Raw genomic sequence first — 24,496 nt, 5'->3', positions numbered from 1 at the left:
CTGCATCATTCCCCAAATGGCCATTAACAGCCAGAGCTGGGCTGGCCAAAGCCAGGAGCCAGGAGCTTCATCCTCCTCTCTCACGTGGGTGGTAGTGGCCCAAATACCCGGCCATCTTCTGCTGCTTTCCCAGACCCATTAACAGGGAGCCTAATTGGACGTGGTGCTGCCGGGACTTGAACCAGTGCTTATATGGGATGCCAGCATCAAAAGCGGTCACTTAACCAACTATTCCACAACATCAGCCACACTTTTTAAATTTCTGAGCTAATATTTTTAAATTACATTATAGTCAAAGGCTTACCTTCTTTTATCTTTTCCTACCAGTGGTTAAGAATGAAATACTACTATGAAGAATCTGTGATGATTTTAAATATACAAGCTGACTTGCCCCAAATGGTAGAGTTAGAAACATATCAGGGGATTCCAATTCAATCCCATCAAGGTGGCATGTACCAATGCCGTCTCACTAGTCCAAGTGATCAATTTCAGTTCACAATTGATCATAATGATTGGACCAAGAGTCAAAGGGATTACATAAACAAGACTAGTGTCTGAATAATACTAACCGATAGAATAAAAAAGGGAGAGAATGATCCAACATGGGAAGCGGGATGCACAGCAGACTCATAGAATGGTGGATGTCCTAAACAGCACTCTGGCCTCAGAATCAGCCCTTAAGGCATTCAGATCTGGCTGTATTTCAGGCATGGAAAGTCAGGACACTGTCAAAAAAAAATGACCTAAATGAAGGATCTCTGCACGTGAGATCCCAGTGGAAGGAACGGGTCATCAAAGAAAGGAGGTAACTATCTCTGAAGGGAGGAGAGAACTTCCACTTTGACTATGATCTTGTCTAAATATGATCAGAGTTGGTGAACTCAAAAGGCTTCCATAGCCTTGGCATCTCATGACAAGAGCCTAGGGTGATTATTGGTGCCATAAACAAGAGTGTCAATTTGTTAAGTCAACAACAGGAGTCACTGTGCACTTACTCCTCATGTAGGATCTCTGTCCTTAAAGTGCTATACATTGTGATTTAATGCTGTAACTAGTACTCCAACAGTATTTTTCACTTTGTGTTTCTATGTGGGTGCAAACTGTTGAAATCTTTACTAAATATATACTAAACTGATCTTCTGTATATAAAGAGAATTAAAAATGAATCTTGATGTGAATGGAATGGGAGAGGGAGCGGGAAAGGGGAGGGTTGCGGGTGGGAGGGAAGTTATTGGGGGGAAAGCCATTGTAATCCATATGCTGTACTTTGGAAATTTATGTTCATTAAATAAATGTTAAAAAATATATTGTATATGAGTGAATGGACATAATTTCATTTGATTATTGTTTGAAGTCCTTACCTGTATTCCTGCTGAATTGTGGTCTTTTCACTTTTTATTTGTTGAACTCTTCATTTAGAGCAATGTTAAGCCCAGAAATCTTCCTGTTTGGTGCTGGATCAGCATTACTGAAAAGGAGAGTTTGGGGGCAGGTATGTGGACAAATGATTAAGATGCCTGCTGGGACGCCTGCTGGGACACCTGTGTCTCCTGTCAGTGTGCCTGTTTTCAAACCCTAGCTCCACTGCTGGTTTCATTTTCCTAATAGGAGTGTTGGCTCCTTTGGTTTAGTTCCTCCCAGTCACCTGGGAGGCCCGGATCGAGTTCCTGGCTCCCAGCCTCAGCTTGGCCCTCCTCCAGCTTTTGGAGGCATTTGGGAAGAGAGCTAGAGGATGGGAGCTTTATGTCTGTCTAGCTTGCTCGATCGCTCTCTGTCTCACACCCTCCCCAACTATGTGTGTGTGTGTGTGTGTGTCTGCCTCTCAAATAAGTAAAAAAAAAAAAAAAAAAAAATTCTTCTCAAAAGGAATTGGCATGAAGTTTTTCACAGGAATGAAAGGTTGGAAGCAAAATAGTACTTATTACTCTCTGCATGTCTTCCTGGATCATTATACTTGTGTGCCTGGTGATCCCTAGGTTTCTCTCCTCTGAGCTGGACCATGTGCTTTTTTCCCAACTGCAGTTTCCACTCACCGAGAGATGGTTCAGTAGAACCACAGAAACAATAGCTTCCTGGAGACTTCTGCATTCCCCTTCTCTAATCCACTGAGACTGTGGTTAATGACCAACCGTGTCTAAATGTTCAGTGGCTCTATATCCTAGTCAACATTTGGAAATGTCTGTCTTTTGAATTTTAGCTATTCTTATCGAGTGTATAAAGAATCTAATAGATTTTTAAATTATCATATCCATGATACTTACTATCATTAAATAATTTTTCTGTATTTACTTCGATATTGACATTTATGAAAGTTTGTTCAAATTTTTTGCAAGTACTCTCCTTTTTTATATTGACTTATAGTAGATCACTCAAGATATCAGTGTGAGCTGTTCACTGGTTGTTTGTGCTGTAAATATCTCCTTTGCCCTATTTAAAGTTTTAAATTTTGGGAACAGGGATTTAGCCCAGCTATGAAGATGCCCACATTTGAATGCCTGAGTTTAATTCTCCATGCCAGACCCTGGGAGGCAGCAGTGACGGCTCTCGTAACTGGGTTCCTACCTCCCATATGGGGTACCTGAATTTTTATCCAAGCTCACAGCTTTGGCCTTCATCCACCCTCAGCCCAGCCCTGGTCCTTATGAGCAATGATTGGAAACACTTTCTCTGTCTCTCTCTTTCTCTCTCTCTCCATTTATCTCTGTCTCTCTGCCTCCCAAATTGAAAAGAAATAATTTTAAAATTTTACATCAATTTTATATTCAACTTTATCAAGCCTTCTGTTCAAGCTTTTGCTTCTTCTATTTTATATTACATTTTATTTTTATAAATTTATATAAAGAGAACAAATTTCATAAATTTCATATAAAGTTTTAAGAACACAACAATTATTCCCACCCTCACAAAAATTAAAAGATTTTGCTTTTTCTATCCCAATTCATAACTGTAGTATCAGTTTCAGCACTTATTCTTTTATCCTTCAAATGTAGATCTACAATTCTCCTGGGATTGATTTCTGTGTATGTTGTAACATAGTGATTCAATTACATTTTCTCTGATGTGCTACCCTATTGTTCAACAATTTTTATTGAAAAGTCTGTTCTGTCCCTAGAGCTAACAGTGCCAGCTTTCTCATAAAACAAATTTCAATATATGCTAGGGGCAGTGCCATGGCTTTCATTACTGTTCCACTGATCTAGTAGTCTATCTTTATAGAAATACCATACTTTCTTAATTACTATAAATTTAAAATAATCCCTCTTATCTGGTAGAGCAAGATTTTTCCACTCGGTCTTCATCAATCTTAAGTTGCTGATTGTTTTCCATTTTAATATAAATGTTAGAAATACAATGGAAAATTAGTTACATACAAACATACAGGTTTGTTTTTTTTTTTAAAAAAAGCAGACTTTTGTGATTTGACAAGAATTGCACTGAAACTGTCAATCAATTTAAAAAGTATTGCCAGGATGACAATATTGCAACTTCCAGTGCATGAACATTGTTCATTATTCCATTTATTTAATATTTTTTAAATTTTCCTCAGTAATGTTTTAGATTAGCTTTATAAGGGTCCAGTAGTTATTTATTTATTCTCAGGACTTCCTACTCTTTCATACCACTGTAGGAGACATCTTTTTAAAAGGCATTGTCTGAATATTATTATTGGCATATAGAAATACATTTGATATTCACATATTGATCTTACAACCATCTGCTCCTTAAATCAAATAATTAATTTATGGATTCTTTTGTATTTTATAGATAAAATCTTTTGCAAATAATGACAGCTTATTTTTGCCTTATAATTCTTATGTATTTTCCCATACTTATAATGTTAAGTCTTCCAGTATAATATTAAACAGAAATGTTATAACTAACATCTTTATTTTATACAAACCTTTAAAAGGAGTGTTCATCATTTTAAAAATATTTTCCCATAGGTTTCTTGAAAGGTCCAGTTTTGTGGGGGATGAAGAGGCTAGTCAAAGATTAAGAAATGTCCCTTCTTTTTCTAGATAGTGAAGATTTCATATAAAATAACATTTATATATATATATATATTAATATTTTTGAATATTTCCTACTTCAGTTAAAATAGTCAGTTTACTTTTATTTATTCTGTAAAGAGTAAATTATTTTGATTGATTTACAAATCTTAATCTCTGTTTTAATAAAGCCAACATGTTTGTGACCAAGCACACTTTCACAATATTATTGCACTAGTTTGAAAATATTTCATTTAGACATTTTACATTTATGCTAGTGAGTAAAAATTACTTGTAATTTTCCTTTCTTGTTGCTGTATTGACGACTGAAACGTCAATCTATTAATCTTTTGCAGTTCATTTGTTTTTCTCTGGATATTGTTTTTCTCTGGATATATTTTGTATATATTTACTGGTGTTTGACTTTATTTTTCTGAGGGTTTTTGGCAAAGGTTTGACATGATTTAGTGGGGAATTCCTTTTCTTTATTATATTTATGTTTCATTGGTTCATAAAGCCTCTTCAAGCTCTGAGAAATGTTGGTGCTAGCTCCTCAAATACTACTTCTATGCCATTCCATTTCCCTTTATTTTGGGACACCAATTGATATATATTATAGCACTTCAAAAAGTTCATGGAATAGTGAATTAAAAGATCAGCTTAGTTTGCTGCAAAATATTTTTAAACTATAATATAAGGGATCTTCAAAAAATTCATGCAAAATATGTACTACAAGAAAACCATGCATAGATTACACAAATTTTTATGCCAAACTGAACTTGTCTCTTAAGACTATTTCCATTAATTTTTGAAGTACCATTGTTTTGGCTTTCTTGTGTACACTTTATGATTCTGACTCACTGAATGTTTTGTATTGCTTCATTTCTCTGTTCTTAAATCTATGCATTTTCTTCTGATCTAAATTGTTGTTCACTAATTCTCCCATCAACAGTATTCTATCTGCTGTTAAACTCTCCATTGGGTAGGTATGCTCTTCAGTTAGTTAATTTCCATGTGCATTTACTCATAATTTAAAATCCGTTGTCAATTTTCTCAATCTTATCTCTTTGAATGTAATAAGAGGTTACTATTTTGTACCAAATAATTCCGTGGAGCCCCATCCTCTATTGTCATCTTTGTTTTCAGCTTCATGTTCACATTGTCCTCCTCATTTTTCTCATTTTTATTTTACACACTGCATATTATTATAAATTTTGTAATAGCTTTCATTTAGAAAACAGTGACTTAAAAGAATCAGGATGATATTATCTTGGCTATAAAGATTTAGTTTGGGGCCCAGCCTTGTGGCACAGCTGGTTAAGCTACCACCTGCCTCCCATTTTGAGCCCAGATTCAAGTCCTAGATGCTCCACCTCCAATCTGGCTCCATTCGTACATGCCTGGGAAAGCAGCAGAAGATGGTACAAGTACTTTGACCCCTTCCACCCACACAGGAGACCTGAATGGAGTTCCAGGTTCTTGGCTTCAGCTGGACCCAGACCCAGCCATTCCCGCCATTTAGGGAGTGAACCAGCAGACAGAAGATCTCTCTCTGGCTGTCTCTCTCACTCTGTAGCTCTCTGCCTCTTAAATAGATAAACATATAAATCTTTTAAAAATAAAAATAAAAATTTGATTTGATTTCTACCACATTTTGGGTGTCCCTATCACTTGGGAATTACCTTCATTCACTTTGAGGATTTGGAATGACCTTAAACTGAAATGAGTCTCTTTTAAGACCTTATTTGATATCAGTTTTCACTTAGACATTAGTACAGTGCTCCATTGCAGAATCTAGGACTCAAGTTCATGTTGCAGTGCATGAGAATGGTGTCCAAAGTGTTCAGGATTTTAGCTTTTCTCTGCTCACTCAGGAATCAACAAAAACCCTTCCTCCGCATGAAAGATGAGCAGTCTTGCAGCAGGGGTTAACCTTCCAAGCTTCTCTCCCCTGCAGATCTGGCCTGATCATTCTTCACCATGTTATTAGCAATTTAGTGCCTTTTGGCAGATGTTTTCGTATTATTTCCAGATGCTGTATCTGTGCGCAGTGGAGAATGGGTGTAAATTACTTATACCCATTTGCCACAGTGGAATCAGAAGTTTGCTAACCCTTTATTTTTTTGGATGATTCTTAGGCAAATTACTTGTTCTCTCCAAGCCTCCCTAAGGAAAGGAGCGATTCCTCTGTAGAAACATTCCTTTTTATTTCATCTCAATACACTTTCTAATGACTCCATTTTCGACACAGGGATGAGGTAGGATTATTGCTTATGATTATAGGTTGCATGTGCAAAACAAGCAACATAGGATGTTATTATTTTTTTTTTTTGACAGGCAGAGTTAGACAGTGAGAGAAAGAGACAGAGAAAGGTCTTCCTTCCATTGGTTCACCCCCCAAGTGGCCGCTACAGCCAGCACGCTACACCGATCCGAAGCCAGGAGCCAAGTGCTTCCTCCTGGTCTCCCATGCGGGTATAGGGCCCAAGCACTTGGGCCATCCTCCACTGCCTTCCTGGGCCACAGCAGAGAGCTGGCCTGGAAGAGGAGCAACTGGGACAGAATCCGGCGCCCCAACTGGGACTAGAACCTCGGGTACAGGCACCACAGGTAGAGGATTAGCCAAGTGAGCCGCGGCACCAGCCCAAGGATGTTATATATATTTATAGTAATCAGAAAAATATCATACATATTCTCATAGAAATACACAAGTTGGCCTTCCACATTTGGGGGTGTAACCAGCTGAAAAAAATTGTACTGAATACGTACATGCTTTTCTTTCTCCATCATTATTTCCTAAACAATACAGCAGAGCAACTATTTACATAACATTTACATTGTATCAAGTACAAGTAATCTAGAAATGATTTAAAGTGTATAGGAGGGGGCCAGTGCTGTGGTGCAGCGGGTTAAAGCCCCAGCCTGCAGCGCTGGCATCCCATATGGGCACCAGGTTCTAGTCCCAGCTGCTCCTCTTCCAATCCAGCTTTCTGCTGTGGCCTGGGAAAGCAGTAGAAGATGGCCCAAGTCTTGGGCCCCTGCACCCTTGAGGGAGACCTGGAAGAAGCTCCTGGCTCCTGGCTTCGGATCGGCACAGCTCTAGCCGTTGCGGCTATCTGGGGAGTGAACCAGTGGATGGAAGACCTCTCTCTGTGTCTCTGCCTCTCTCTGTAACTCTGTCTTTCAAATAAATAAAATAAATCTTTTAAAAAAAATAAAGCATATAGGAGGATGTGTGCAGGTTACATGCAAGTACTGTACCATTTATATATGGTACCTGGGTATTGGGACGCTGGAATCAGTATTTCACAAACAAGTTGCTGAGGCAAAGAAAATGATTGCAACTCGTTGCAGAGAGTCAGTCATTACTATTCTGAATTACATCAAAATCTCCAAACACAACACCCAAGAGAGGAGTGTTACTCAGCACCTGTCCACCTCAAACTCCATGAAGAGTCTGCCTTCCTTTCTAGTTTACCCAAGTTCTTACTGAAGAGCTGAGAGCCATGCAATTGCAATGAAATATCTTTTCCTTTAGTAACAAAATTAAGACAGGAACCAATTTTTCCCTTTTCGTGTTCCAGTGTCCTTTTCATTCTGAACTAAAGAGTTGTGGAACATTGAAAAACATTAGAATTTCATGTAAGCCCCTAAGACTCTGTGTTTATTTTCAGTTTTGGGTAAACTCTGTAGTTTCCAAAGGATACTTTTTTTTTTTTTTTTGACAGGCAGAGTGGACAGTGAGAGAGAGAGAGTCAGAGAGAGAGGTCTTCCTTTTTTGTTGGTTCACCCCCCCATTGGCCGCTGCGGCCAGCACGCTGCAGCCGGCACATTGTGCTGATCCGAAGCCAGGAGCCAGGCGCCTCTCCTGGTCTCCCAAGTGGGTGCAGGGCCCAAACACTTGGGCCATCCTCCACTGCACTCCTGGGCCACAGCAGAGAGCTGGATTGGAAGAGGAGCAACCGGGACAGAATCCGGCGCCCCAGTCAGGACTAGAACCCGGAGTGCCGACGCCGCAGGCGGAGGATTAGCCTAGTGAGCCACAGCACCGGCCAAAGGATAACATTTTAAAAGTAGTAAATTTAATTTTGAAATTCCAGGACAGGCTTTTTAGGTCTATTGTTCTTCAAATTTAAAATGAGTATGAGTCAAATCTAACTTGCAATTTTATGGGGAGGATTAACTGTGATAATTCTTCACAGCATTTTCCAAAATGTTCATACTTTTGGTCTAAAAAACCACTAGGTTATAATTGTGATTATAATATGAGTTACACTATGTGGATTTTTAAAAGTGTACCTACATAGAAATCATTGGCTCTCAAAACAATTAATTAGTAACTTTACCTCGTGTTGACATAGCTCTGCCTAATTTGCTCCTCAGACAAATCCTATAGAAGGCAATTGAAACAGTACAAAGAAAATTTTGCCTGGAGTTTGGAAATCTGGATTTGAACATTTATCAGCTATTGAACTTGGAAAAATTAGCCACTGTCTGCTATAGTGGACTTATTTACAGCCTGAGGCTAATACCTAACCAATTTGTGTGGAGTAATTAGATAGCACACATAGAAGGCGCCTTTCTCTGTAGGCAAATGGGCCCTCAAGACCTGTTGTATTCATGGTCTCATTTCCAAGTTAAAGAAATAGATTCAGAGAGGTAAATGTGCCTTAGTTACTACATGGAAAGGAAACAACTGCTGGAAATAGAATGCAGATTTATGTACACCCATCAATGCTCTTCTAAAGAATCATGCTATTTCTTTGCATTTATGAACAACAGGCTTTGTGTGAAAAATATCGTGAATTCTATTCAGCTTTTCCTAAATGATTCAGCATTTTGTGCCTCAAAGACTCCATTAAGAGGACCCATTTCTCATGTATAGGAAGAAAATATGGAATCACAATGGTATGTTGAAAGATTCTGTGTCCTTTATCAGAAGCTATCACAACATTATATATCTGATGAAGCAGAGGACATAGACTGCATGGAGTGTAGGCACAGCGCTGGATACTGAAGCGAGTGTGTGCTGGAGCTCTAAAGGGAATCTGAAAGTCACCGAGTCTAGAGAAAATCTCATTGACAGCTTGTTTGCTTTTCTCCTCTTTCTACCTCGTAAACATCATGCACGATATGAAAATAACAAGTTATTGAAGCACATCAGTTAAGCAGGAGCTGAGTTTAATAGCCTTCAAAATCTCTTGAATTGCTCTATGGCTTAACAAAGATTATTGAAAGAAGAGACTTAGCTGCTAATTGAAAAGATGGCTAAAAACATTCTTAAACACAAAGAAAATTTTCTCTGCTTAATATATTCTTAGCTGTGAAATTACAGCAATCTGTAGGGCTCTGAAATGAAACCAAAAATAAGGTTTCCTGATTGAACAATTAAATTGTAACCAGCCCAGTGATAATCAGACATTTATATTTTTTCCTTTGCTGAGAAGACCATCTGGATAAATACGAGCAGGTGAATTCAGCTAATATCTTTTCAGAATGAGACTGAGCTGTGCTGTGAGAATGTACTGCCCTTCACACCTGGCTGCTTTGGACCCTCACTTTCATGACCTTTCACCTCCGCTTGATGCCGAGGGCCAGAGAATCCCATGATTTCATTATAGTAAATTAGGTGTCACAAGCTGCTGTGATATGCCAGCCAGGTTTAAAAGCAACATTGCAAGTCTCTTTGCTATTCTCCAAGAAATCAATAGTGCCTCCCTCTGCAGCAGGATCCTGAGCTCAGATCGCTTTACCACGTTTCAAAGCAAATGACACAGTATGTGGAAATGGCTAACAGATAAAAAGCAAAAGAGTACAGAAGTACTCTGAGTGCTCAATTCAAGGAAGAGAAATCAAGACATTCCTTGTAAAGGAGTTTCTAATTATTTTCTCTCCTCTCTCTCTCTCTCTTACAGAATTTGGAGTCCTCCGTGTTTTTAAAAATCTGAAGATTGTACTCTGAGGGTCTCAAAATAGTAAATTTCTGATAAATGGTGATTAATTTTAAGTGAGAGTCTCTACATATGCAAAGGCAAATAATCTATATGACCCAATGGTATGGGCAGGGTCATGAAGCTGTTCTCTGTCGCCCTTTCAATTATGATTGCCTAGTGACCATTGCCTTTGTACTCATCAGCCTTGCCACGATTCCTGACTCATGATGAAATAGCTACACACAAGAAGAGCCTTCTGAATGATCTTATGGAGATTGCAGATTATAATTCACCTTTATCTCTCACCTTAACATTCAAAGAATTATACTGTGTGGAGATGAAATGAGAAAAATAGAGCGGGGTGGGCGTTTGGCAGAGCAACTAAGGCAGTTCTTAGGATGCCTGCATCCATGCTGCAGTGTCTGGGGCAAGTCTCGGCTCTACTCCCTTTCCCTCTCCTATTCATGTGCACCCTGAAAGGCAGCACTGAAGACTCAGGCAGCTGGGCCCCTTCCACCATGGGGGAGACCTGGATTGAGTCTCTGTGTCCGCCTTTTGTCCTGTTCCAGAACTGATTGTTGCATGCATTTGAAGAGTTCTGGCTCTACTTTCCAAATAGAATGACTATAAATAAATAAAACCTCTAAAAAGAAAAAGAAAAAATTATACGTCATGGGTCAACAAACTATAGACCATGGATTATATGTGGCCTACTGCCCTTTTTTGTATCTTAATTAGGGTTTTTCCTTTGTTTTTTGTCATTTGTTTATTTTTTTCTTTTTTGTCTGGTTTCTTTTCTCTTTAATTTGTCTTTGTGCTTGCCGTGATGTTTCCCTCTGCTATGAGCTGCTATGTGCCTGTGTGTTGCAAGTGGAAGCATGTATCCCCACCTCCTGGAGTCCAGCTTACTTCTCAGTTGTGATGGGGGGTGGGTATGAGCTCTGGTGCACTAAGCCCCACTTAATGGGGCCCAGCTTCTCACTAGTACTGGAAATGTGCTAGATTTTTTGATGTTCAAGACTTCTCTTTGTTTTACGTCTTGCATGGTGGGACAGAAATTACTCTGAAATATGTAGTCCTCATTCCTGGGTGGGGTTGAGTGAGGTGGCCCCCACAATTGATGGGTGTGTGCACATGAGGCAAATGCAGTAGCCCCCTGCTTATGTTCAGAAATGTAAACAATCAATATGGCTTCTCTCAGTAGGCTGCAGGTCCAGTTAGGGGAAGACAAAGATGGGCCAGGGTGTGCCCAGCCTCTATACCTTCTCTTTCTTCCTAAATGGAACTTCAAGCACAGTTTCCCTGGCCCCCTCCCATTGCTATCTGCAACTCCGTGGACCTGTGATTTCCCATCTAACCTGGTCCACTGGGGTTGGCGCCAGCCTCCCTATTCCGCATCTTCACCACAATTCCACCATGTCTCTGCCACTTCCCTTTCTTATTTGCTCCTTCAGCATAGACCTACCCAGTCTCTGTTGGACTCCTGGGCTTCCCTGCACCAATTTCCCATGGCTCTATCTCCACCTTGTATCCTCGCTCCCTTTTAACTATCTATTTTGCTCCACGTGACTTGGATCATCCTGTTGCTATACTGCCATCTTGGGCTCCCCCAGAATTATGTATTTTAAACAAGGATTATACTAACTGCAAAGTATAAAATGTACTGTCTAGCACTTTGTAGAAAAGGAGCACTTGGTCAAAGTGATTCCGAGTTTTTGAATCTCTCCTTTTGTACAAATGAAAATAGCAAAATCTCAACTCAGGTTGCAAGGCTAAGCTCTACTCCCAGGCAGATATTGCAAGAGAAATATTTTCTGCTTGGTAGCATTGAAAACCACCAAAAACATTACACTATACTACGGTAGGCTCTTGACACAATATGTTGGTTTCCTATTGCTATAACAAATTACCAGAAACTCCATGGTTTAAAACACCAGAAATTTATGATCTTACAATTCTGGAAGTCAGAAATCCAAAGTGAATGTCACAAGTCAAAATTAAAGTATCAACAGACTTGCATTTCTCCTGGAGGCTCAATGGAAAAATCTCTTTTACCAAGTTGTCATCTGCCCACATTGCGTGATTGGCTTTTGTCTTCCAAAGCAGCAGAGACTTGTCAAGTCATTTTTAAGCTGCCTGTTTCTTCCACATTAAAAGAACCATGTTGTTACGCAGAGCTCACTCAGATACCCCAGGATAATCTTCCTGTTATAAGGTCAGCTGATTAATATTATCAATTTCATTTTCAGTCTTCAGCCCTTTTGCTATGTAACCAAACATATTTGCAGGTATTGAGGCACGTTCTATAAGGAGATCAATTAATTCTGCCAGCCATACACATACTATTATTTAATATGCACCCCGATCTTGTGAGAGGAATGGCACTATGGCTATTTTACAGATTAGAAAACAGCTTCAAAGAGGCTAATTAACATTCCCATAGTGACATAGCTACTAAATAAAGATGAAGTTTAAATGCAATTTTTTCTAACATAAAACTGTGTACTCTAGAGTACTCTAGGCACCACTCTGAAGATACTCTGTCCTCCATAGAATACCTCCTTAGGCACTCAGAAAGTAGCCAATATTGTATTTAGCACAAACATAATTTCTCCTCTACTGTTCTGACATTGAATGAACATATGGAGAATATTTAGAAAGACATTAAGTGTCTATGGAAGTTGCATTTTTTAAGCCCCATTTTAGCCAGATAGACTAATTCTTCCTTTAAGGCCCATGCTGTACTGATTTCTTCACTGATTTCAGAAACTAATCATTTCCCTTGTGAGCCAGCCTGACCCATGGGCCCCAAAACTCAATACTGGGAAAACAAGTTTCAGAACAAGTACCACTTAAGAGATATTGGCCTAGCAAATGTATTTAAGCACATCACCCAGAGAATAAAGGATGGTACCTCCCCCTAGTCGCACTGTGCAATTCAAACTGTCATTTTTTTTTTGTTATTTACAAAAAATGCAGATATTACTCTCATTTTTCCAATTAGTGGCTCAGATACAAACCTGTCAGTGTGTACAGAATTGTCAGTATCTTGCTTTTGGTATCATTTCATCTGAAGTATCTAAGAACCTAAAGTACTGACTTAGACCAAAAGGGGTTGATCCACTTTACAAATTGGAGAGTTGCGTGAAATTATAGGGAAGAACTAATACTTCTGAAACTACTGAAAATTGGATCCAAACATTCTGAGGGTTTCACACTCACTGCTGATGCAAAATTCGAGCAAATGTAATTTCTACTGTCAGGGTTCAGGGCATGCTACCCTAAAGCATAGAATCTTGGCATTTGAAACAACAACAGAACAGAAATGTCCGCTTGACTTTCTCCCACTATTCTGTTCTGAAGCTGGCCATAAAACCTAGGAATGTTATTCCCTGACCTTCTCCTTCCTTCTCCTCCAGTGACGCCCATGTCATAGGTAACCTGTCCCATACTGACAGGGAATGAATGTGACAGAGATACAGGAAAAAAATCTGAACAAACAGGTTTGCTAAGACCTCTCCCTGCCATTTATTGTGATTAGATCATATTCGTTTCTTTTCTATTCATAAATATGCATGACTGACCATAACAATATACATATCTCCTCATTCTGTGAGGAGGTTCTTTGTTTCTTTTTTATATTTTATTTATTATTTTTATTTATATGAAAGGGAGAGAGATGTATAGAGATAGACAAAGAAATCTCCCATCTTCTAGTTGACTCTCCAAATGCCTGCAACATCTAGGGCTGGGCCAGGCCAAAGCCAGGAACCAGAATTCAATACAGGTGTCCCACATGGGTATTAGGGACCCAAGCACTTGAGTCATCATGTGCTGCCTCCCAGGGTGCACATTAGCAGGAGGCTAGAATCAGAAGTGGAGCCAGGCCTGCATCCTAGGCCTTCTGATATGGGATGCAGACAACCCAACTGGCATCTTACACATTGCACCAAATTCTTCCTCTCAGTCTTTATGTAATATCAACCTTATATTAAATGAATTTGTATGTTTTCCTCTTAAGATGTCTTTTGATATTGGGGTCTCAGCTATGTGGAAGCGTGGATGATTATTGCACCAACTGAGGGCTAACACCCAGGCATTGATCACCTTGGAAGAAAGGAAGTAAGGATGTGATTATTCCAACAGAGGTGACCATACCTCCTCTTCTTTCTGTTAACAAAAGGACATCTACAACACCCAACTTGGGCGTCACCCTGAATATTCACCCCACCCTGGAGCACTGACCAGAGCTCCCTAGCAACACTTAGCACACATCTCTGGATATTCACTGAAAGAGCAGACACCTCACTAAGCCACAGAGGCATAGTTAAAAAATAAAAGCCATCAGAGGAAAAAACCAACAAGTATCTCCACAAATGCCTAAAAATAAAATAAAATGCAAGAAACAAGAATAAAGAACACAGCATGACTCCCCCAAAAAGGAACACAACAACACTTTAATATCAGAATGTGAAGATGAAGAGACAGAGGAAATGTCTGAAATGGAATTCAAAAGATTAATCACTGGATTACTCAGAAGCAATGAGCCACTAGCCTTGCAATGAACATGGAGAAAGTATTACTTTTTCTTCCTACAGTTTCTGGCACTCAGTGTGGAATAAGACACTCAACTTGTCCCAGAGCCTGAAGACAAGATCCTGAGATGACCGAAAAGATACAGTTTGCTACACTACTACTGTCACACTACAGCTCTCCAAAGTGGTAGCATTTCTACTTCATAAGTTCAGATTTAGGCATTTTTTTACCAAAGGCAGGTTGATTATGAAGGAACCTCTTAGCTTAGACCTCACTCTGCAAACTACCACCCACCCTGGGGTTATTCATTTACTAAAGGCAGAGTGATTTGCTCCAGAGGGGTTTTTGGGAGCACCTGGTTGTCAAAGCACCTTAGGTATTCCTTGATCCAAGTAGAAAAAAAGTCCACTTCGTTTCCAGTGCTTAACCCTGTATCTTGAATAATACTGTGAGGGTTTTTGTAATGCCATGCAAGGCCTCAAGGGCATGGAAGCTATTACCTTATATGTAACTTAAAGATGACATTTGCATATTTTTTCCATATAGTTAAATTACTAAACCAAGAATTTGACGAATTTGACATTAAAATACCACGAATATTCTAATTTCATTTGAATTTGACCATTTGTCCCAATGAAATGTCCTTGCTAATGCAGAATTCCACAACACGTTATGTTCCCATGCGTCGACAGTTCCCAACATAAGACAGTCTCTGTCTTACTCAGTGACTTTGACATTTGAAGAGGACTGTTATTTTGTAGAAGGCCTCTCACTGTGGGAATTTGAGAACTATTTTACCACATTCATTTTTGGCCAAAATACCACGAAATTGTTATTTACAAAAATAATGTTGTACACCATGTGTGTGCATCATATCAGGAGGTACAAAATGTGGATACAATTTATTATTAATATGTGACATTATTGATGATGTAATGATATGATCATTAAGATGGTGTCTGCCATATTGCTCCACTATAGATATGTCCATTGTCCTGTTGTAGTTAATAGTATCTTTATCTTGGAGAAAATTACTTTGCAAATATTCTTTTCCTCTCTATATTTTCATTGATTTTAGTATCCATCCATGCTTCTTATCTGCAAAAATTATTACTATCATGTTTGCCAAAGGATAATTTTCAATTTCCTCAGTCCTTCTACTTCAATCAAGTGACATTTTCCTGTAAGGAAAATCTGTGCTGTCTCTCCCATTTACTCATTTACTCCATTATTTTCCATATTTTTATGGACTTATAAATATTTATTTTATTATTTGAGTTCTAATATATTACTATAATTTTTTGTTTTCCTCAAAGTATAGATCTCTATGTCCTTTCAACAAGTTCCCATCACTTGGGGGGCACCTACCTATTATTTTCTAGCACAAAAAAAATATTCCAGGATTATTTTGGCACTGTCAGTACCACAACCTTGGATTCAACAATTTCATTGATATTGAATTGTCATTGTTTCCCAGTTCACTCAGCTGACAGAGCTAGAATATGTCAGTAAACAAAGGGATGTAAATATCTATTCTACACAGATCTAGAAATACAAATGTACACATTTGTATAAACATATACATCATGTAAACATACTTCAAAATTTTGTGGGAAATGAAATTCAAAGATAAGTTTAATTTGGTGCAAAAATATTTTGAAATTCATGCATAGTATTTTAATAATATGAATATTTCATGAACTTTTTGAAGACCCTCTGCGGAGATGGATTTCAAATATTTCCAGCACCATTTGTTTCAGAGTCCATCATTATCCCAGGGAATAGCGATGATACTGTAATGATTTACTACATTTTTTATATTAATTTGAGTTTATTTCAGGACTTTTAATAGTATTTCACTGGCTTGTTTATATATTCAGGCATGAGTGCCATCTTGGTTTTATTATCATGCTGTAATAGCCTGCTTTACAATCGAGTAGGGCTAAACACACCCTAATCTTCCTTGCAGTCTTTTTTGCCCATCATTGCAAGTTGATTTATCTATATGAACTTTAATATTATTTTTCGTAGTTCCTAGTTTGTTAAAAAGCTTTTGAGGTATTCTTAATGGTTACATGCTAAATTTATAAAAATAACTGATAGAGCTGACATTTTATAATACTAAGTTTCAGTTGCCAAGAACTATGCACATCGTTCCATTTATTAAAATCTACTTGTATGCCTTTAGGAAAGCTTTAGCCTTTTGTGTGAATATAAATATAAAATATACTGTAGATAACATTTGTTGATTTCTGTATTTCTGTATATGAATTAATATCTTGCCATAAAACTGAATTATTACATTGTTCAAGTTATTTGATACTAAAGGGTTCTCCAGGTTTCTATCATATCATCTAAAAGTACACATAATTCTATGTCTTCTTTACCCACATTATGCCTCTGTGGATTTCTTTCATATGACTGTGTTCTAGTACTATGTTGAATAGTATAAGTGATGGGGGCATCTTTGTCTCTACTGAACTACGTAGAAACGCCTATATTATTTTCTCATTTAGTAAATTACTGGTTTTATGACAAAGCAACATAAAATTTGTCTCCCTTAAAATGTGTCCCATAATCATTGTTTGCTTCAGTGGTTTTTAGCAAGAGTTGGCTTTGAATTTTGTTGAGACTTTTTATAAATATCTATCAAGACACTTGTCTTACCATTCAAATTGCTTTTTTTTAAAGACTTATTTTTATTTATTTGAAAGACAGAATTACAGAGAGAGGTAGAGCCAGAGAGAGAGGTCTTCCATTCTGCTGGTTCACTCCCCAAATGACCGCAAAGGCTAGAGCTGAGCTGATCCAAAGCTAGGAGCCAGGAGCTTCTCGCAGGTCTCCCACATGGTTGCAGGGGCCCAAGGACTTGGGCCATCTTCTACTGCTTTCCCAGGCCACTGCAGAGAGCTGGATTGGATGTGGAGCAGCCAGGATTTGAACCGGTGCCCATATGGGATGCCGGCGCTGCAGGCTGGGGCATTAACCCACTACACCACAGTGAGGGCCCCATTCAGACTGCTTTAACAAAATACCATCAATCAAGTAGCCTATAAAAAACAGAAATTTGGCCGGCGCCGCGGCTCACTAGGCTAATCCTCCGCCTTGCGGCGCCGGCACACCGGGTTCTAGTCCCGGTCGGGGCACCGATCCTGTCCCGGTTGCCCCTCTTCCAGGCCAGCTCTCTGCTGTGGCCAGGGAGTGCAGTGGAGGATGGCCCAAGTGCTTGGGTCCTGCACCCCATGGGAGACCAGGAGAAGCACCTGGCTCCTGCCATCGGATCAGCGCGGTGCGCCGGCCGCAGCGCGCCAACCGCGGCGGCCATTGGAGGGTGAACCAACAGCAAAGGAAGACCTTTCTCTCTGTCTCTCTCTCTCACTGTCCACTCTGCCTGTCAAAAAAAAAAAAAAAAAAAAAAAAAAACCAGAAATTTATTTCTCACAGTTACGGAGGTTGTAACGTCCAAGGTTGCTGGTCGTTTCAGTGTCTGGTGGGGATCTACTTACTGGTCAATAGATGCTGCCTTCCTTCTGTGTCTTCACATGGGATTATTTTATAAGGGCACTAATCCCATAAATGAAGGAAGAGTCCTCATGACCTAACCACCTTCCAAAAGGCCCAACTTCCTTTTGCTTCGGAGGATAGAATTTCAGCATATGAATTCTGGAGGAACAAAAGCATTCAGACCATAGCATAGCTCATGTGATTTTTTTACATGTATTAATATGGTATATCATGTGAATACATTCAATAATATCCAATTAATTTTGTACTTTTGGAATAAATACAACTGGATTATGGTGTTTATTTCTCTTAAGGTACTAATGGATTGTGTTTTCTAATATGTTATTGACTATGTTTATACTGATATGCATGATATTTGAAATCAGTACTGGCCTGTTCTTTGGACTGCCATTATGAAACTTAAACCTCAACATTATGTTTTTTCATAAAAGGAAGTAAATTTTCTTCTATTATTGATGCTCTATGATATTATATAGCCCATTAACACCAGTGTCTTTAATGGATTTGTAAAATTCTGCTTTAAATGCAACCTGAGGAGGGAGATGAAAGATGACCACACAGAAAAACCCAGCGTTCATGTCCTCTTCTGTGGAGCAAACCCTGGAAACTCACAGCTTTGCTTCTCAAGAGGGAAATCATACTGACCTCTCCCCAGTCTCTCAGAGCAACAGGCTGTGGCACTGTTGTACCATCTTGAGAAAGGAGTAACCGTCTGAAGCCATACGGTACTAGGAGACAAATGGCCCACATTTCTTCTTTTCAGGGACCCCAAGGACATTCCTGCATTCTGGCAAGGAAGATTGAGCCCAACAGGTCCAACTGGGCCTGAAGAGTAGGTGTGAACCCAGAACACTAACACAAACAGCTCTCTGCATCTCATGAGACAGTAGGACCAGAGGAGTTGGCATATCCAGCTCCTAGGATCCCATAAATAGGGATGCCTGCCTCATTAGATCTGGGGTTCACTTTCCTTCCTACTGCCTTCCCTGTCTTGACCACTTGAAACACTGCTGATTATGGCTGGAACTTGTGCATACCAGAACGCTTTCAGGGTTCTCGTTTCTCAGTCCAGCCTGTCTGCCAAGGCTCAGAGCTCCAAGTGTACTAAGAATGGTCCTTAAAATAATAATGCCTGGGCACACTCTAAGGTCTGAGTACTAAGAATGGTCCTTACAATAATGTCTGGGCACACTCTAAGATCTGAGCATGCAATAGGGAGTATTTCCATGCTCAGGACAGGCCACACATCTGGGAGGGTGAACATATGTTCAAGTATCTGAGACTGTGCACTCTGAACAGTGAAATAACCCCCTTAGCCTATAGACTAAGCTCAGCACCACTCAACTTCTGCCCTTCCCACTTACATTAGCCAGGTTTCTGTAACATGCCCAACCTGGGCATCACTCTGGCCCCTTGCATTGCCTACAAATAGCTGTCAGGGCTTTCTAGCCCCACCCAGTTCACTTTCTCAGGCACTTGGCTTGATCTTTTCAAGCCACATCCAAGCCCAGCACAGAGCTGCGGTTTCCAGCCATTCCCACAGAAGCTGCCAAATTTCTTTTCCTCTCCAAGGCTAGTGAATTGCCACTTGCTTGAAGCTCTACCCTGGGATACCTGCATCCCACATAACTCAGAAACAACCACATAAAATGGCCTAGGATGGCTTGTTCTGCTGTCCCAGAGCAAAAGTCACTTTTTGGGTCTACCCACTCTTTCATACACTATCTGTGTGACCCACCTCCTCCACTCAGCATTAGCATTACTTTGGGGGCTCTGGAGTCAGGCAGTGGCTGGGAGTCCATGAGACTACCCCACTCCAGGGACCAGTGCTGATCCTATAACTCCAGTCCCTGACTTGGATATTGGTTGGGATTTGGTGCCAGACCCATCCATAGCACCAGCAGGACCTACTTTCAACACCTAAGAAGCTCCTGACTCTAACCTGTTCCTCAGAAATTGGCTGGAGACCTGCATGTTAGGAATCCCGGTGACCACACTGAGCCATAGGAGAACCCCAAACCCTTACTATACTACAGAGTCCAAATGCAACTACAGCTGAAGTAGTCTATTAAACTAATACCCAAAAGAACATCCCCAAGGAAAAGCCTGTAGGCAGCAAAAACTGTCCTCTAAAACACTGAAATAACTGATCCCTCAGGTACACAAGAAATCAATGTAGGAAAACAAAAAATATGAACAAGCAAGGCAAAATAATGCCCCAAAGGAGTGCAATAATGCATTAGTTTCATACCATGATGAAAATGAGATTGATGAATACCTGAGAAAGAATTTAAAAGAATAATTATAAGATTACGCAGAGATATAATAGAATACAGATAAATGGTTAAAGAAAATCAGGAAATCAATGAATAACTAAATGAGAAATTCAGCAAAGAAATGGAAATATTAAAACAGAAATATTAGAAATGAAGAGGGGGCCATCACTGTGGTGCAGCAGGTTAAAGCCTCGGCCTGCAGTGCCAGCATCCCAAATGGGCACCAGTTTGAGTCCCAGCTGCTCTACTTCCTATCAAGCTCCCTGCTCATGCACTGGGAAAGCAGTGAAAGATGGCCCAAGTTCTTGGGCTTCTGCACCCACTTGTAGACCCAGAAGAAGCTCCTGACTCCTGGCTTCAGATCAGTCCAGCTCCAGCTGTTGCACTTATTTGGGAAGTGAACCAGCAGATGGAAGATCTCTCTCTTTCTGCCTCTGCCTCTACCTCTCTCTAACTCTGCCTTTCAAATAAATAAATAAATCTTTTTAAAAAAATTAGACCCCTCCCATGACTCTACCTCTCTGTCACTCTTTCAAATAAATAAAATAAATCTTTAAGAAGAGAAATTAAGAACTCATTAAGTCAAATAAAAACATAATAGAAAGCCTTAACAACAGACCAGATCCAGTAAAAGAAAGAGTATCTGATACTGAAGCCAGGTCTTCTAAATATCATAGTTAGACCAACCAAAAAAAAAATGAAAAAAAGGATAAAAACAATATTCAAGATCTCTGGGATTCCATCAAAGGAATCAACTAATATTCAAGTATGTGAAATTCATGAAGGAAAGGAAAATAAAGACAGAGTTCAACAAATTCAACAACTAAACAGTTCAATCAAGGAATAGGCTAAGGATCTAAATAAACATTTTTCAAAGAGGAAATACAAATGGCCAAGAAATACATGCAAAAAAAACATTTGGTATTGCTAGCCTCAGGGAAATGTAAATAAAAGTCTTGATGAGGTGTCATCTCATGCCACTTAGAATGACTATTATCCAAAAATCAAAAAATAAATTCTGATGAAGATGTAGAGAAAAGGGAACCCTAACACACTGTGTGTGGCAATGCAAATTACCAGACCCATTATGAAAAAGCTTTATTGAAATTCCTCAAAATCTTTTGTCAGATAGGTGATTTGCAAATTTTTTTTTCATTCTGTTGGATGTTTCTTCACTTTATTGTGTTTCCTTAATCACAGTGAATCTTAAAAACTAATTAAAAATTAAAATTAAATTAAAAAATGAAAAACAAAGACCAAAATTTCAAATCAACCAAGGTGTACATCATCTGATGAACAGATAAAAAACGTGGTCTATATACCCAATAAAATATTATTCAGCTTTACAAAAGAATTAAATTCTACCATTTGCAGCAAAATGTACAGAACTGGAGAACATCATGTCAAGTGAAATAAGCTGGACCCAGAAAGACAAATACCACATGTTCTCCCTTATATGCAGGAGCTAAAATCTGAAAAACAAAGGAGGGGCTGGTGCTGTGGCACAGCAGGTTAACACCCTGGCCTGAAGCACCTGCATCCCACATGGGTGCCAGTTTGAGTCCTGGCTGCTTCACTTCCGATCTAGCTCTCTGCTATGGTCTGGGAAAGCAGTAGAAGATGGCCCAAATCCTTGGGCCCCCGCACCCACGTGGGAGACCCAGAAGAAGCTCCTGATTCCTGGCTTCAGATTGGCGCAACTCAGACCATTGCAGCCAATTGGGAAGTGAACCATCAGATGGAAGACCTCTCTCTCTCTCTCTGCCTCTCCTCTCTGTGTAACTCCGACTTTCAAATAAATAAATAAATCTTTAAAAAAAAGAAAAACACAAAAAATAACAAGAAATGTCTGTGTGTATCAGTATTGCTGTAAATATAGTTTTGTAAAACTTTGTTCTATATCTTTGTCAAACCGGTGGTTAAGAATATTACATTACTATGATTTTAATGATATGTGATTACTTTAAAATTTACTAAATATGAGTGAAATGGCCTTTTTCCATTCAATTATTGTTTATATCCATTGTCTATATTCCCACTAAACTAAGGTCTTTTGCTTTTTACTTGTTAAACTTCTTATTTGGTGAATTTGCAAGCCTTTTTATTGTAATGTAAATTTAAAGCATATTAAAAGGGAAAAGAAAGAGTGGGAGGGAGAGGGGGGATGGATGGAGGGAAGGAGGAAGGAAGGGAATATCATTACATTCTTAGACTGTGTCTGCAATCACATTGAATCTGTTAAAAACTAATTAAAATAATTTTTTTAAAATTCCTAAAGAAGCTACAAATAGACCTACCATATGACCCTTTCTGGGAACATATCCAAAGAAAATGAAGTCAGTATATGAAAGAGATACCAGAACTCACATGCTTCTTGCAATCTACATGTCCATCAACTGATGACTGGATTGTTTAAAATGTACTGTGTATACGTGATCAAATGTGATTCAGTTGTATAAAAATGAATGAAATCCTAGAATTTGCAACAAAATTTATGAAATTGGAGATTATTGTGCTGAGTGAAATATGATACAAAAAGACAAATTCCACATGTTTTCTCTCCAATACCAAATACTATATTATTTGGTATATAGATATTTATAAACGCTGACCTCACTGAATTACACCCTTTACATAATCATACATCCTTCTTTCTTCACTTTATGATCCTTGTCATGTACCCCATGTTATGTGATAGTAATATCCTTCCCTGCAAGACAAACAATATGCATGCATATGTATACAGTATTTATATTTCTATCTATAGATGTTGAACTATCTATCTTTTTATTCAGTTAGATCATTTTGGTGAATTCTCAGTTTCATCAAGATTTTCATACTTATTTGCATTAAAGTCTTCAAAGAAACATCTTATGAATAGTTCAAAAAATTTTTTTTGTTTCAGTCACTGTTTTCTCCTTCAAATTATTCCTTGTACATGTTGTCACTCTCCTTTTTTCTTTATCAAGTTATTTAGCAATTTTTTATTTCCCTATGTAAAGCAGAATTTTGATTTATTAAGTCTGATGATTTTTTTTATATTTTCTACCTCATAAAATACTTGTTTTGCATTTATTGCTTATTTGGTTATGCACTTAGTTAACTTGTTGCTTTTTCTTCCATTTTATACTTTCATTTTTACTGAAAAATTATTTAGTGTATTATGACTTATGTAATCATATCTGTATCATGTAGTATTTTCATAATGTTTAAAGAAATTTTATAATTTCATCTTACATTTTTGCTTCCAACTAAAAATTTCTTAATTCAAATTTCCTGTAGGACAGTTGGATGATTTTTTTTTTTTTTTTGAACAGGCAGAGTAGACAGTGAGAGAGAGAGACAGAGAGAAAGGTCTTCCTTTTCCGTTGGTTCACCCCCCAGTGGCCGCTGAGGCCTGGTGCGCTGCGGCCGGCGCACCACGCTGATCGGAAGCCAGGAGCCAGGTGCTTATCCTGGTCTTCCATGTGGGCGCAGGATCCAAGGAGTTGGGCCATCCTCCACTGCCCTCTCGGGCCACAGCAGAGAGCTGGACTGGAAGAGGAGCAACCAGGACAGAATCCAGCGCCTTGACTGGGACTAGAACCCAGTGTGCCGGCGCCACAGGTGGAGGATTAGCCTATTGAGCCATGGTGCTGGCAGTTGGATGATTCTATTTTGTATTTTGTTTTTGGTAATAGTTCAGAATTATTTACACTGTGATGTAAGAATATCGTTTTTAACATTTCTATTTTATGGAACTGATATTTTCTTTTGAACTAATATGGACAATTTCTATCAAAAATTTTTTAAAACATAAAAACTTTTGTATGTCAGGCTTTGTGTTAGTTCGTTTAAGATGCTATAACAAATTACCACGTACTGGGTGGCTTAAACAACATTTATTCCTCACAGTTCTGTAGACCAGGAAATCCAAGATTGAAATGCGGGCAGGTGTAAGGATCCCTTCCTGGCTTGCACACAGACGTCCTCTATGCTCAAATAGTAGATGGGGGAGAGGGGCTCTCTGGGGTCTCTTTTATAAGAGGCCTAAGCCCAGGCGTAAGAACTTCACCTTCAGGACTTAATCACCTCCAAAGGCCCCACCTCTTAACCCATCATTTTGGAGGTGAGGATTTTCAGAAGCTATGAATTTCAAACACTGTGTGCATTTTAAATCTTTTCCCTGTGATTTATGTTTAGGCGTATAAAAGCAGTTTCTGTATTTTCAGACTTAGGTTGAACTTAATCTTTCTGC

This window comes from Lepus europaeus, chromosome 17 (genome assembly GCF_033115175.1).
Source record: "Lepus europaeus isolate LE1 chromosome 17, mLepTim1.pri, whole genome shotgun sequence".
NCBI lineage: Eukaryota > Metazoa > Chordata > Mammalia > Lagomorpha > Leporidae > Lepus > Lepus europaeus.
Note: the sequence above shows the minus strand (reverse complement) of the source record.